The 16933-nt window shown below is 41.8% G+C and overlaps 1 protein-coding gene across 1 annotated transcript in view; it reads right to left on the bottom strand.

Annotated features, from left to right (window-relative positions):
- The window catches only part of PHC2 (polyhomeotic homolog 2), a 104786-nt gene that overhangs the window by 66040 nt on the left and 21813 nt on the right, over window positions 1-16933 (bottom strand). The window lies entirely within an intron of this gene.

The following is a 16933-nucleotide window of genomic DNA, read 5'->3' as shown; positions in this document are numbered from 1 at the left end:
AAAAAAAAAAAAAAAAAAAAATCACAAAAGACAGTCCTTCTGTTTTTGCATTTAAATTAAATGACTTCTAAAAACTCAGATGTCAAGCTCAGAGAGACTGAGCTGAGGAGGCGGGTAGAAGGGAAAGACAAGCCAGAGAGAGGACCCAGAGGAATCTCAGAGGAGGCTGTGGGCAACCAGACACAGGAGGAGTCATTAATCTGGCAGGCATTGAATGGTACAAGGCAATTAGCTTGCCTGGGGTCGTAGCCAGCCAATGAAGTATGCAGCACGGCAACGGAGGGTCTAGTGTAAGGGCAGGGTCATTGCTAGGGAACTCAAAAGGAGGACAAGATAAGGGAGGTTAGAGGTGGGAAAGCCACCTGGGACTAGCGGGAAGGGGAAGGAAAGTACTCATGGTCTCTATGGATATTCATTACCCCGTGGAAGTGTCCGGGTGTAACTGTACACTTGTCAGGGCTTGCCACGCTGCTATTCGAGTATACAGTCTTGAAAATGATCTAAGTGCTCCAAAGTGCATGCGTGTGCCCACTTGCGCCATGCTTCAGATAGCATGTGCCCACTTGCGCATGTGTACACACACACACTCGCTTGCACACACACACAAATGCTCTCTTCATGTTACTCTTCATTCACCTGCCAAGTCCAACCAGGCAGAAGGGTAGGCTGAGGACTGCCTGGCTGAAAAACAGTAGGACCACCTGCCTAAACACTGGTGGAGTCATAACGGACACAATCCCAAACTTCAGTTTACGGCGCTTCCTTCCACATTTGAAAGCATGCTTGGGTTTCCTCTGTCACACGCCTCATTCACATGCACATTCTCAGGTCTGTTCTTTGCAGGCATTCTGCAGCCACGCGAATGGGGTCTTATCTTCCTACACACACTCTCCAGATACATTCATTTATTCATCGTCACTTGGAGTCGCTCTCATATATTAAGCACTACCTCCTGCTTCTAAAAATCACTTCAAATGTCAGAGTTGCTTCCATAGCTCCTGTTCCTGTTGTCTGTAGGAACTGCTAGCTTTGTCATACTTATAAGAAAGGAAAATGTACCAATCTTGGCTTGACTGAGTAAAGAGCCCAACCCAAAGCAGATTGTCCTACCGTGGGATGCAGGTTTGTGGCTGTGGTGTCCCCGCCTTCAAGACCATCCCATTCATCTCTCTTTGTTCCACTCCCTCTCTCTTCCTGCACAACGCTGCAACCTCACACTCTGGGTTGGGAAAAAAAAAAAAAAAAAAACAGCCTAATTTCCTGATGATTATGTTGTTACCTAGCAACAGCCAATGGGGGGCTGGGCTTTTTGCCTGCAGTATTTCATGCAAATAGTTTGGAGAAATTGCAGGGTAATCCAGGCTGCTTAGTCTGTCTTCTCAGGGGACGTATTACAAAATAAAACCAACCCAAAAGGGGACTACTGAAGCCAGGCACATGCTTCAGATAGCAGGCCATCTGATCTCTTTTCCTCACCCCCTCTGCCCTGCACCCCCTGACAAAAGAACGCGGGTCCCACAGACAGACACTCAGGGAGGCCAAAAAGTTGAAAAGAGGGGCTCATTAGCAGCCATCCTTTACCCTGGATCTCTGTTCTGATAAATGGAGCCCAGAGCAACCTCTGATACTCTGGAAACCCTACTTCCCTGGGAAGGCCAGAACACTGCATTCTCAGTAGTTGTCTGTGGAGGACATGAAGTAGGAGGCTCCACAGCCCTCCTGTTCAGAAAGGAGCTAAAACGTGGCACTTCTAGCCTGATTTAAGATCCTCATCTATGCCCACTCTGGCCTGTTTCACATGGGAAAACCTATTATTCACAATTGCATTCTTCCTGGTGCCCACTGGCAAATCCTTACTCAAATGGTTGAACAATGAGAGACATCACTCAGAAGACCCCTTAAAGAGGTTTTTGTTGTTGCTGTTTTCCCAACAAGGATTGAGCATTTGATATAAAACGTCGTCAGGAGTCACACAAACCAGCTTTCTGTAAGGCTTAGGGGCCAGTTCACTCAGATCTGAACTGGTGTCATAAAAGGTGAACTCAGAAGACAGTGTCCAGGTCTGTCTCCCCTGGTGGAGTGGGCCAGGCTTCAGATGGTAGGGATCAGATTTCAGTGGTTTGTTCTGTTGTAGTTGTTGACTCAATGCTCAGTAATCAGCTGCTGGATAGCTCCTCCCTGTTGTCTTAACACCGCCTCCAGCCAGCAGTCTTGCAAAGGTGTGTTGTTGGTTACACGGTGAATAGCTAGAGCAGCCCAAGTTACCACTGGGATGGAAAACCGACTCAAAATCCTTATCCTACTCACTTGTGCCTTTTACGAATTTGTAAGACAAGAGATAATTACACTTCAATCATTACAGGGAGGTGGTGACAGCTCTTCAACCTCTGACATTCACAGCCCTGCCATCCATTAAGGAACCAAAGAAAAGAACTGTCAATCTGCCCTTGTTCAGAAAGGCAGAGTTAAGGAATCCCACTCATCCGGGGTGTTGGAAACTCTCTTCCCACCCCAATCCTATGGTGAATTTCAGAAAATTCTTTGAGTCAGGCACATTTATCCTCATAACCTTGGAAATCTTACAACAAGCCCCATTTTATAGAAGAGGAAACTGACGAGTAACTTGGCCAAGTGATACAAGGTGGAAAACTGGGATCAGAAAGCTGGTCTTTTTACTCTGAAGTCTGCATTGTGACATCCAGGTCATCCTAGACCATACCCAAGTCTTTACAGCAGTAAAAATAAAGGGATAAAGGGAACAGCAACAGAAAGCCACTTTTCAAAGTAAAAAAACACTAAACGTTTTGCATTTAACATAGTGAAATATATCTTCAGTGATTCTTACCTCTGGTTGCACATTAGAACCCCCAGATGATTATGTCAGAAACAATTGCACCTGGGCCACAATCCAAACTAATTAATTACTTAAGAATTTCTGGGGATAAGGGGGAGGCATTGTATTTTAAAAGCTCCTCAAGCTGCTTTGGAAAATGGTCTGGCAGTTTCGTATAAAAATAAACATACACCTACCCTATTACTCAGAAATTCCATTCTTAGGAATTTATTCAAGGAAAATGAAAACATCTGTCCATACAAAGTCTCATACAAACATGTTCCTGGCAGCCTTATTCATATTAGCTAAAAAACTGTGGTACATCCATATGGTGGAACACTAGTCAGCAATAGAAAGGAACAAACTATCCATCCATACAGGCAACACCACGGATGTATCTCAGAAATGTTATGCTGGATGAAGGAAACCTTACACATGAGTGCAAACTGTATGGTTCCACTTACATGAAGTTGTAAGAATAGGAAAAGTTAATCTAGGGTGGGAAATATCAGAGTGGTGATTACCTCTGGAAGTGCTGGGATGGGGGATAACTGGAAGCGGGCATGAGGGGACTTCCGGGGTGATGGCAATGTTCTATATGGTGATAGGGGGTGGTTTACATTCATGTATATTATATGTATACATATACATAGTATATGTATCTGTCAAAACTTACAGAATGGTGTACTTCAGGTCTGTACATTTCATTGTACATAGATTTTACCTCAAAAGAAAAAAGAAACAAATATTGAACTTCAGTTAATGATATGCATGCTGAAGTGTTTAGGGGTGAAGCATTCTGATGCCTGCAACTTACTTTGAAACTGCATAAAAAAGAAGCTAGACTCATGAATGGATAGAGGGATGGATAGTTGGATAGATATGTGATAGGGCAGGTATGGTAAAATGCTAACTGTAGAATCTAGAAAAATATACATATATAATATTCCCTGTATAATTCTTTCAACATTTTCATATGCTAAGAATTTTCATAAATAAATAAATTTGGGGGGAAAAAGCTCCCCAGGTGATACCAGTGAGCAGACATTGGGATAAAAGACACATTTTAATTGTCTTAGTTGAAAAGTACGAAATGAATAATGCTGTGTCCCTAATCTCCAGAGATGACTGCAATCACCCCCTCAACACACACACACACACACACACACACAGACACACACACACACACACACACAGAAAAGAAAAAAAAATCTGAAACACTGGAATAAATGAATAAATGGTCAAGTTGAAATAAGACTTCCTAGAGTCAGGCTAAATCTTATATGAGGACACTATGGCCTACTTCACACTGGACTTAAATAGGACACATCATTTGACATATGGTCTGATGAGACAAAATGTTTGAAATGAGGACAGCTCTGGAAAATCTAGGCAATACAGTGGCTATACTTAAGCTCTAGAACTGGAAACCCTTAAACCATGCTCAGCAAGTATGAGAGTGAAGTGCTATTCACTACTCAGCATTTGGCTTAAAAGCTCCTATTCAGCCCCGATTCTCCTCCAGGGCTTGTACGTCTAGGCTTCTCAGAGTGTAATTTTCCCTCCTCCGTTTTCTCCCAGTTGGACCACAGATCCATAAGGATCATGCAGGGTTGGGCATTAGAGAGGGAGAAGCTGGTGTGTGGTGCTCCAAAGGATCGGCATGGACCGTCGATTTCAACGGGGTGGGGAAAGGGTGAGGGGAGGAGTAATGGGGGAAATAATGCAGTCAAGTGCAATATGGAGCCCCTATTCCCTGAGCTGCCCCATTTATTCTGTGTAATTGCTTCATTTCCACCGGCGGTGCATCTCAAAATGAATTTCATTACTGGTGCCTTGGATATCATATTGATCACCAGTTTCATCGATTCTTATCTTGCTAATTAGCATATAAATTAGCCATTTGGGGGAGGCATTAGGCAAAATTGAATTTTCTCCTTAATCTTCTTTCAGAAGGTAAATGAAAATGGATGTGGCCTGTTAAGGCCCATGGCCTTCCCATGACAGATCTAAGTGCTGTTCACAGCCAAGGAACCCTTTCCTTGGGGCGAGAGAAGGTTCATGGGAGCAGCCTTCCTACCCCACCCACTGGATGATACTGCTGCCGTCAGAACCCCTTCAGAGGTATCAAGAAAATTTGAGGCAGAGGGTAGATCTGCAAGCAGAGACGTGTTCCCTTGGAGCAGACATTCTGCGCCGACGGACAACAGTGTCTGCTTCCACATACACATGATGCAGTGGTGTTTACTTCCAAGGCTGGAACCGAGAACGCCATTCTGCTCTTCGGCTCAGCAGTAAGATCAAGGCTCTGGAATCAGATAATCTGGGTTGGAATGCCTGCTCTGCCCCTTACCGGCTGTGTCATCTTGAGCACTTTATCCTCTCGAAGGCTTGCACCGTCCTCATCTGTACAATGGGGACAGTCACAGCACTGCCTTCATTGGGTAGCTGTGAGGATGAAGAGAGAGACTGTATCTGGAGCACTCAGCACAGAGCCCGACACCCAGCAGAGCTCCCAGAACGTCAGCGTTCTTTAGCAGAGAAGAATCTGAGGAAACCAGGTGCCAGGGTTCTCCAGAGGGAGCTCTCAGCTTCAAAGGAAACGTTACTCCGAACTCCCAGGTGCTTAATCCCTAGAACAGGTCATGGGCCGTTAGGCAGGCCAGCTTGGTTCCTGCTACTCAAGAGCTGAGCCTCAGACCAGTAGATGACATCACCTGGGAGCAGGCTTAAAACAAAGACTCTTAGGCCCCATCCTAGATCAGCTGAATCAGAATCTGCATTGTAACAAGATTTCTGGGTGATTCACGTGCATATTAGAACTTGAGAAGTACTGTTTTAAGTTATCCCCTGTTATGGATTGAATGTTTGTGTCCCCCCAAAATACGTATGTTGAATCCCTACTCCCTCAGTGTGATGGCATTAGGAGGTGAGGCCTTTGGGAGGTAATTAGGATTAGATGAGGTCATGAGGGTGGAGCCTTCATGAATGGGATTAGTGCCCTTATAAGAGCTACCAGAGAGCTTGCTTCCTCTGCTCTGCTCTCTGCCATGTGAGGATATAAGAAGTCAGCCATCTGCAACCCAGAAGAGGGCTCTCATCAGAAGCCTATGATGCTGGCACCCTGATTTTGGACTTCCAGCCTCCAATGCTGTGAGAAATACATGTCTGCTGTATAAGTCACCAGTTTATGGTATTTTGTTATAGCAGCCCAAGCTAAGACATTCTCTTAATTAACCTTCCATGGTTAGAGAAGAAAGGGACTTGGAGATCACCTAGTTAAAACGGGCATCTCAGAAAGATGAGGTAACTTGCCTAGAGCCAGTCCAGGGCAGAGCCCAGACGAGGCTTTCAGTCTTCTGACGCTGAGACTAGTCCGGGGTCAGCAGTGCTTCCAGTGGCACAGAAGGTGGCAGTTTTGACCCTGCCTCGAGATACAGCCACAGGGGACTTTGAAAGAAGGAGATTCTGTTTCGTTTGGAATATTGTCGAGGGCTTTGCATCCCAGTTACTCGGATGACCTCAGCAGACGATACAGATGTGATAGAGGAAAATACAGAAGCGCATTCTTCTCACCCTTGATCACCTCTGCACGCCCCTGCCCTTTGAACTCAGAATGCTTCAGGTGAGGACACACGAGAACTGCTAACAGGGATGCTCCGGAGAAGGTGACTCAGTGGCAGAGGAACGTGACGGATGAGAGAGAGGGTGGGGGGCTGTTTTCACTGTATACCCTTTATAGCTTTAAAATTTTTTTCCCTATGCATGTAAAACATATTCAGAAGTTAGTCAATAATAATTTCAAAAAGAACGCCTCAGATAGATATGCAGTTAAAAACAATATCCCATCTGGCCCCGACATTTGATCATCTAGCCCTACTTACAATTGTACTTTTTCTCTCTCTCCTCCTGAAACCTGAAACTTTAAAGCATTTCTGGAAAGATGGAATAAATAGTGGTGGAACGATTCTCAGGCTGGCATAAAGATATAAACACTGATCTTGCCTCTGCCCTATGAGTCAGACTAAGTTTTTTCCTCATTAGGATGTGAAATGCTTTACTAACTTTTAAATGGCATTAAATAAGTATAATTATGATCTAACCCCATCTCACCCACTAAATCACAGTGAGAGGGAGGAGAGGACTTTTCTCTAACAGGGCTTCCTCTAGATTTGGAATAACCAGTAAAAATGGAAGGGGATGAAGCAGGTTACAAACATAGCATGCATAATATAATTCATTTTTGTGAATTCTACGTTACTGAATGTATAGCTAGCTGGGAGGACATGTACCAAAATGTTAATAGTAGTTGCTTGGGGTGGTATGGTTACTGCTGATTCTCATCTTATTATTTGTGCCTTTATTTATTTTCCAAATTGCCTATATTTCTAAAAGTAACTGGGCTTAAACACCACAATATTCTTAGCACAAAACATAGTGAAAAATGAAAATGTCAGGGAAAGAATGTTCATTCTCCATCTGAACAAGTCCTGGCCATTCAGAAGCTGGGGGTGCAGTAGGTGCAGACACCTGCTGACCAGGGCTGGGGGTAGTCCTCGCTTCCTAAGTACACATTCCAGTGGACCCAGGGACTGTTGGGTGGGTGTCAGAGCTAGGAAGCACAGGAAGATGGGAGGTAGTAGCCTCCTGGGATCGTCTCCCAGCAGAAAGTGCAACTCCTGACCCAGACACTGACCCTGAAGTGTTCCTGGGCAGGTCACTCAATCCAGTTCACCTCGTCAGCCTAACTTAGTGCTGCTTGGACGGTAGGTGGAAAAGACACAGTTCCTGCCTGTGAGGACTTTGACAATATTGTAAGGAAAATAGAAATATATACAGGGAACTACAACACAAGGCACAAAGTGGAGAATCCTACCATGGACATACAAAGTGAAGAGTGGAACAAAGCAGTGTGGGGTAGTGGCTTTGGGGTTACCCAGGCCTGGGATGGGATACACCTGTCACCTACTACCAGTGTGACTGGGGACAAGGTGCCGTACCTCACTGAGTCATTATTTCCTCATCTGTAAAATGGAATAACCACCCTTGAAGGGACACTGTGAGGGGCAGACAGGATCCCTGTAAAACTTCGAGAACAGCACTCACACACAGTAGGCGCTCACAGAAGCTACTGCAGTTGTTATTACTTTGGACGATAAGCTGACCAGGGCCACGAGGGCCACATTACAGAACGTTATGATCACCACGGTCCCCATTTAGAAAAAGTTCTATGGAGTCATACAGTTATAGGTGAACGGATACCAAAAAGCTTAGTCACTGGTGCCAAGGTTTCCTGGCTGATGCCACACAAACAGGCCAGTCTTTTTATTTGTTGTAATAGACTTGGAGATATGTAAGGAGTCTGCTTCGCATCTGGACAACCTCCTGTTTCCCAGGTCGTACATGACCCAGTGAGTGGTTTACATCCTAGAGTTGTGACTTGGTCCACGTTTTTGAAATTTCTGTAGCAAGCCTCCTCTCCCAGTTATTGAATTTGGCAAAGAAGCTGGTGCTACTGGGGAATGGGGACAGGAGAGAATAAAGGAATAGAAGTCACAACCCTGACCCCAAGAACTTTTAGGTGGGAATGATCAGGATATGTGTGGGGGAGGGGAGGTGGGGAAGAGGGTAGCTTTAAAATATTTATAAGATAATACTAAGTGGATGGAACTAATTCATAATTATGCCTAATTTTCCCAGTAACTATGTTTCTGAAAATTGATGTGTTAATATTTGTATTTACAAGGCCCTGGGGGCCCAAAGAAATCAGTAAGAGGATTGGGCCACATACTTTTTTTTTTTTTTTTTTGCGGCACGTGGGCCTCTCACTGTTGTGGCCTCTCCCGCTGCGGAGCACAGGCTCCGGACGCACAGGCTCAGCGGCCATGCATGGCTCATGGGCCTAGCCGCTCCGTGGCATGTGGGATCTTCCTGGACCGGGGCACGAACCCATGTCCCCTGCATCGGCAGGCGGACTCTCAACCACTGTGCCACCAGGGAAGCCCCCAGATACTTTTTTGATGTAGCATTGGAATAAACCCTGCTCTTGAGAGCCCACTGTTGGCATCTCTTCTGAACTCTGCATTCTGTGACATCATGTTGGTCGCTTGAAACTGGTCATGGTGGGAGTATTTAAACCCCACCAGAAATCAGCAAATGCTTTTTCGAGTGTATGGGAGAGGAGAGAGAGGAGCTGGTTGCTAAACATTTATCAGCACATCACTGAATGAAACCAAAGAGGGATTCCCAGAACAAATCCACACATTTATGAACACTTGTTATCTGACAGATGGGTATGTCAGATCAATAGAGAAGGGATGGCTATTTCTTTAAACAGTGCTGGGAAAATCAGGTACCTACGTGGAAAAAAATGAAACTGATATCCCATTTCACACCAAATTAATTTTTAAGTGGAAATATTAAATATTTAAGTGGAAAATACAGACATATAAGACTTTTAGAAGAAATTCATAATGACTTCAGTGTAGGAAAGGGTTTTTTAAACAAGAAAAGATTGATAAATTTGACTATATTAAAATTAAAATCTTCTATTTTTTAAAAGGCATCATAAAGAAAGTGAAATTCAAACCTTACACTGATAAAAATATTTTCGACACACATCATCAAAAAAGAATTTGCATCCAAAATATTAAAGAATACCTATGAACCAATGAGAAAAAAGGTACAACAGAAAAATGGACAATAGACTTGATTGGATTTTCTCTTTTGTGAAATACTACATGGCCAATAAGCATAAAAAAAACATTCACTAGTCAGAATGGCCATCATTAAAAAGTTTACAAATAACAAATGCTGGAGAGGGTGTAGAGAAAAGGGAACCCTCCTACACTGTTGGTGGGAATGTAAGTTGGTGCAGCCACTGTGGAACACAGTATGGTGGTTCCTCAGAAAACTAAAAATAGACTTACCATATGATCCAGCAAGCCCACTCCTGGGCATATATCCAGACAAAACTATAACTCAAAAAGATACATGCACCCCAATGCTCATAGCAGTACCATTCACAATAGCTAAGACATGGAAAGAACCCAAATGTCCATTGACAGATGAATGGATAAATAAGATGTGGTACATATATACAATGGAATACTACTCAGCCATAAAAAAGAATGAAATAATGTCATTTGCAGCAACATGGATGGACCTAGAGATTATCATACTAAGTGAGGTCAGTCAGAAAGAGAAAGAAAAATCCCGTATGATATCACTTATACGTGAAATCTAACATATGACACAAATGAACCTATCTATGAAACAGAAACAGAATCAGGGACATAGAGAATAGACTGATGGTTGCCAAGGGGGAGGGGGGTGGGAGAGGGATGGACTGGGAGTTTGGGATTAGCAGATGGAAACTGGTATGTATAGAATGGATAAACAACAAGGTCCTGCTATATAGCACAAGGAGCTATATTCACTATCCTGGATAAACCATAATGGAGAAGAATATGAAAAAGAACATACATGTGTATAACTGAGTCACTGTGCTATACAGCAGTAATTAACACAATATTGTAAATCAACTATACTTCAATTAAAAAACGTTTGCCTTATTAATAATGAGAAAAATGCAAATTAAAACCACAATGAGATAAAATTTCATAGCCATCAGGCAGGCAGCAATTTTAGAGTCTGACAATGTCAAACACTGGGGAGGATCTAGGGCAGTGACTACTCTCACACAGAAAGAGTAGGAATGTAAATCGACACACCACTTTAGGGAACAGCTGAACATATCCATACGACCCAGCAATTCCATTCCTATGTATACACCCATCCTAGAAACACTCTTACACAAGTTCATAAGGCTGCACATACGGTGATATTCATGATGGTGTTGCTGGTTACAGCAACAATGGGAAGTGACCCAAATGTCCATCAAAAGCAGAATGTCAAAGTAAATGGTGGTATATTTATTCAACAGAATACTATATATAACAGTGAAAACAAACGACATACAGTCTCATCATCACCCCAGACAGATCAGAAAAACATAATGTTGGGCAACAGAAGCAAGACCCAAAAGAGTGGATACAGTATGATTCCATTTACACAGAATTCAAAACAGTCAAAACTAAAAAGTATATTGTAAAAAAAAAAACCAGCGTATTGTTTAGGGAACCATTCATACGTGGTAAAACTATAAAGAAAAGCAAGGGGATACTTATCCCTTTAGTACTGGCGGAGTGGTATCTCTGGGCGGAGAAGAAGATGCTAGCAGGGAGGGGCAGACAGGTGTCTTCTAAGATTCTCTCAACTTGGGTGCTCAGTAAATGTTGTTCACTTTATAATTATTCTTTAAATTCTGCATATACATATTATACATATTCCTGCATTATTAAACATTTCACAGTAAAATGAACAAATATATCCGGTGTCTACCCTATGCAAAGGCACCGGGGATGCAAAGCTAAGACTGACTCAGATTCTACACTGCTCTGCTACAACGACTTTCACTGAGGTCACGGGCTTCAATGTCACTAAATCTAATAATCATTTTCATTCCTTGTTCTCCTTGACGTCCCAGCAGCACTCAACACTGCTGACCCTCCTCTCTCCTTGGAAAGGTGTCTAACTTTGGTTTTCATGAAACCACATTCTAGCCACTCCTCTCAATCTCCTGCAGAGGCTGGTTTCCCACCGCCTAACCATTACATGCTGGAGTTGCTCAAGGTTCAGCCCTGGAACCTCGTTTTTTTCGTACTTTATTCTCTCTCTCTAGACATTCACATCCACTCCCATGGCTTCAATTACCTTGTGTACATCAAAGAGTTAGAGCTCCAGTTCAGACCTCTCCCCTGAGACCCAGGCTGATGTATCCCATTATCTAGTCAACATCTCTCTCTACTTGGATGTTTCAAAAGCCTCTGAATCTTAACCTGTTCAAAATGAAACTGATGATTTCCCTCCAAAATGAGTTTTCTTGTATTCTCTCTCAGTGAATGGCACTACCCGTAATCCTGGACAAATATTACACCATGAAGGCGAAGAGCCTTTTGTTTTTCCTCCTATAAGATGAAAGAACTTGCTCTTTTCTTCCTAGGAAAGAGTTGAAAACAAAGAAAATTATTTTGGTTACAGCTCTAAGTAGAAATGAAACCTTTCAAAAAACATCATCTGGCAATTTAAGCTTCCTCCACAGAGGGAGCTCAACAAAGTTAGTTTCTTTCCCTCTAATTAAAAGAGCTTTTCTGAGACACAACAGTACTACTGTATGATTAAAGTGTTTCCCCCACTCCTCCTTTCAACCCATTGTGCACATTTCCTTGTCCCTTCTTTCCCTTTTTAAAAAACACTATAGTTTTGTATACAATAGGTTCTTAAATAGTTTGATTTTTTTCTTCATTTTCTGTTTCTACTTTTTTCCTATTTCCCCTAGCCTACCTCTCCCTGACTGAATGAGAAGATGGTATTTCAATCAACATACATCTATTGAGCACTTACTGTGTGCACTCTGGTGAGCAAGATAAGATTCCTACTCGCATGTGTTTTATATCTGGGGCAGGGAGGAAATAATTAAGACATCAGATAATAACATGTGCTAATTAGGGAATTAAAATTGGGTCATGTAATGGGGAATGACTAGTGGCTACATTAGGCTGGTGGTCAGGAAAGGCCTTGCTGAGGAGGTTACGGTTAAAATTGAGATCAAACTACAAGGAGACAGCCATTGTGTCCCAGAAAAAGTGACGAGTTAGAGCAAAGTCCCTAAGATAGAAACAGACTTAGCATGATTGATGGCTGCACAGTAGACTTAAGAGCCAGTGATATAAAATGAGAGGATCTAATCTAAATGATCAGATCACACAGGGCTGTGTACACCCAGGGTAAGAAGCTGGAGTTCACTCTTTTAGAAATATACTTTTTTTATGCCTGTAGGTTCTATAGGGATGTTCTCATTTTCATTCTTTTTTTTTTTTTTTTTTTGGCCATGCCATGTGGTAGGCGGGATCTTAGTTCCCTGACCAGGGATCAAACCCGTGGCCCCTGAAGTAAGCACAGAGTCTTAACCACTGGACCACTAGGGAAGTCCCTCATTCTTGAAATTGGTAATCTTTGTATTTTTTTTCTTCACCAGTCTTTATATAAGGATTTTGAATCTTATTGGTCTTTACAAAGAACCAATTTTTGGTTTTGCTGATCCTGTCTATGAATGTTTTCTCTTTCACTAATTTCTGTTCTTGTCTTATTTCCTTCCTTCTACTTTTTTGGGGTTTAATTTGCTGTTTTTTTCTGCTAACTTCTTGAGATGGGTGAGTTTAAAGCTATAAAAACCCCTTTAACTCAGCTTTATTTACACCCCAGGAGTTTTGTTATATATGGTATTTTTCATTATCATTCAGTTCTAACTTCTACTGTGAGTTGTTCTTTGACCCGTGGGTTACATAGTAGTGTACTGCTTAAGTTTGAAATATCTGGGGCACAGTGTGTGTCTCCAGTCACCTTTTTCTTATTGTTCTTAATGATACCAATGTCAGAGAGCATAGTTATGTGCAATTTTAATCTTTTCGAATGTGTTGAACTAGCTGTATGTCTAGTATATATATGGTCAACTTGGATAAATGATCCATGTGTGCTCTTGAAGAGAATATGTATTCTATAGTTAAGTACAGGATTCTATAAATGCCCATCAGATGAAATTAGCTGTTATTCAAATCTTATATATCCTGTTTTTTTGACTGCTTGTTATATCAAATACCATGAGAGAAATGTAAACATAAAACACCTCAATTGTGAATTTGTTTTTGTCTTGCAAATTCTTGCTTTATGCATTTTGAGGCCATTTTATTGGGTAATTATAAATTTAAAATTCTTATATCTTTCTGATAAATGGAAATTTTATTCTTTTGAAGTAATATCTTTTATCTCTAGAAATGTTTTCTGACTTAAGATAGTTTTGCCTATCATTAATATAGCTGTTATTGGCTTCCTTTTGTTGTATATTTTCATGGTGTATCATTTTTCCATTTTTTAATTCTTCAAATTTTCTGTTTATTTATATCAGAGTTTCTCAACCTTGGCACTGCTGACCCTCTGGGCCAGATAATTCTTTGTTTTAAGGGGTCAGTCCTGTGCGCTGTAGTTTAGCAGCATCCCAGGCTACTGCTTGTCAATAGTACAACCCCTCCTGCCAGTTCTGACAACAAAAAAAATCTCCAGACATTGTCAAATATCCCTTTGGGGACAAAATCACCCTCAGTTGAGAAATACTGTCTGATATTTTAGGTAGTCTTCTGTAAATAGTAGACAACTGATTTATAATCCAGTGTGACAATCTTTGTCTTTTAATGGGAACATTTAGTCTATTCACATTTAATGTAATAGTAGTAAACTCTCAGTTTTTGGTTGCCTCAAAATACCTCTGATTTTCCAGAGCTGTCTTCGTCTGCCTGGGTCCACTGAAAGGAAGAATGTGTAGCTTCAAAACTAGAAGAGGCACATGAAGTTATTTTACTTTCTTCTGCAGAACCCCTGCTAGCTCTTTACACAAGTTAAAACAGGGTACCTCCTGTGGGTAGATGCTGCCCCACTGGCACATGGCTTGGCAAGTGGAAGATATCTTTGCGAGAATTAGAAAAATGCATCCCTTTCTCTGGGCAGAAGCAGCTCAGAGCAAGGCACAGGTTCTGGCGACTGGAATGAGAACTAGATTTTTGCCTCCACTAACTTGTTGGCAGGAGGTCCTTGTAAAGCAAACAATCTGCAGAAAGAATTATGGAAGCCTTGGTCTTCTGGCTTCCATTGTTGATGCTGAGAAATTAGCCATCAGCCTAACTGCTACTTCTCTGACGATAATCTATTTATTTATCACAGATTTGTCTCTGGTTATCTGCAGGTTTACAATGATGTATTTTAAGTGTGTATTTCTTTTCATCTGCTAGCTTGAGACTCATTAGGCTTCTTGAATCTATGGATTGGTGTTTTATGTCAGTTTGAGAAAATTCATAGCCATCATCTCTTCAAATATGCCTCTGTCCCAAACTGCTTCTCCTCACCATCTGGGACTCTCATTAAAAGCATGTTAGGGCTTATTCTATCCTTTATGTCTCTTATCCCATCTTGTATATGTTCTATCATGTTATCTCCTCTCGCATTCTGGTAACGTCCTTTAGATCCACTGTTCAGTTCTCTCCTCAGCTGTGTATAATCTGTTGATTAATATGTTAACTGAGTTCTTAATTTCGGTTATTGTATTTTTCAGTTTTGGAAGTTCTATTTCCAATCTTTTACAGCATGTTTTATATATTCCTGTTCCTGCAGATATTTTCAAGCTCATTAAAAAAACCCTTTAAATGTAGTCAACACAGTTGTTTTAGAGTCTGCCTAATAACTGCAATATCTGAAGTTTTTTTTTTTTTTGCGGTACGCGGGCCTCTCACTGTTGTGGCCTCTCCCGTTGCGGAGCACAGGCTCCGGACGCGCAGGCTCAGCGGCCATGGCTCACGGGCCCAGCCGCACCGCGGCATGTGGGATCCTCCCGGACCGGGGCATGAACCTGTGTCCCCTGCATCGGCAGGCGGACTCTCAACCACTGCGCCACCAGGGAACCCCTACCTGAAGTTTTTGTGGGACTTTGTGTTGTCTGCTCTTTCTATTGGTTATTACTCAGGGTAGCCTGTTATTTTTTGGAACTAATTATCTTTGACTACTGGTCATTATACTTGGAAAAGAAATCATTTTTGAGATTGAGTCCTTAGGATAATGACACAATCCTCCAGAAAGGATTTTCCTTTGCTTCTGCCAGGCACCAGGGGACATGACTAGTATTCATTCTGGTCTAAGTTAATAAAAGTTTGAGGTTCTCTGGACCACCTGTGTCAACAAGTCTGAACTGCTCCAGGGCTGGTTTACTTTCACTTCACTCTTACTCTGAAGGTATAGCTCTTCATGGTCCCAGCTTACAAAGGGGAGGGCTTATTAGATTTCTTACCTAGGTTTTGATTCTTGCTCTGTAAGGCTACCAACAACCCAGTTTGATTTCACAGATATTTCTTCCAGATTAGCAAATGTCTTTAGAGAAAAGGAAGCTTTGAGTGCTCAGCTTACATCTCTGGGTCCTTGCTTTACCCTAGATTTTGACTCAGGTCTACAAATCTTGCTATTTTGTTAGCTCTTCAATACATTTAAGAAAATTAAAAAGAATATTTCTCTCAACCTTTAGAGTTGTCCTCAGTGGTTCTAACTATCTAGCCCACCACTACCAGAAATGAAAATTCCTAGATTAAGAGGGATGAGAAGCCACTAGGGTACTTTTAAACACAGGAGCAAGGTAATCAACTAGTTTATTTTGGTCACATTCTGTCAGACTCTGTTTATAAGCTGAAGGGATAACATATTTAAAACATTAACTGAAAAAGAAAATAACAGTTTGAATTGTGTGAATTTGGTATTTGCACAAAGTCTGCTTTACAGGGACGTGTGTAATGAAAACGACTTTACATCAAGTTTGAGGATTTAATCAGAGTGCAAGGATGCACGAGTAGGTAAATACAAATACGGAGTTTGATACTCTTCAGTGATGTCCAGCTTACAAGTCAGACCTCCCTCATATACTCGCTGAAGGATCTAAAATAAAACGTTAACGGCATCACTTTGGGGTGGTGGGATAGCAGGGGTTTTTCCCTTGGCTTTGCTTATCCACACCACCCCCTACCCCAGCACCAATCTTCTAGAATGAAAATATATTCTTTTTATAAGAAAAAATTGATTGATATAGAGTTCCTTTCCCTTATGGATACATCTAATCCACCACCTCACACCAGCCATTTCTAGGTCCAGTCCATCTAATTAGCAGAGAAGTCTACAGTCTCCTAATTCCATCTTTTTGTCAGGCTCAGTTCATACACAGCTTTTCTCGCCACCCAGCATAAAAAGTAACATTTAGCCATCAGCAGTGGGTAGGTGGCTCATAATACATATATTTGTTGAACTGAAAACAGATTGCTAAAATCCAGAAATTTACCCACATAACAGTAACAAAATATCACATATTTCAAATGTGATTATTTTCTACCAAATAATCTTTTTTTTTTTTTTTTTTTTCGGTACGCAAGCCCCTCATTGCGGTGGCCTCTCTAG

This window comes from Neophocaena asiaeorientalis, unplaced genomic scaffold (assembly GCF_003031525.2).
Source record: "Neophocaena asiaeorientalis asiaeorientalis breed wild unplaced genomic scaffold, Neophocaena_asiaeorientalis_V1.1 scaffold409, whole genome shotgun sequence".
Lineage (NCBI taxonomy): Eukaryota > Metazoa > Chordata > Mammalia > Artiodactyla > Phocoenidae > Neophocaena > Neophocaena asiaeorientalis.
Note: the sequence above shows the minus strand (reverse complement) of the source record. Positions and strands in the feature narration are given on the sequence as shown.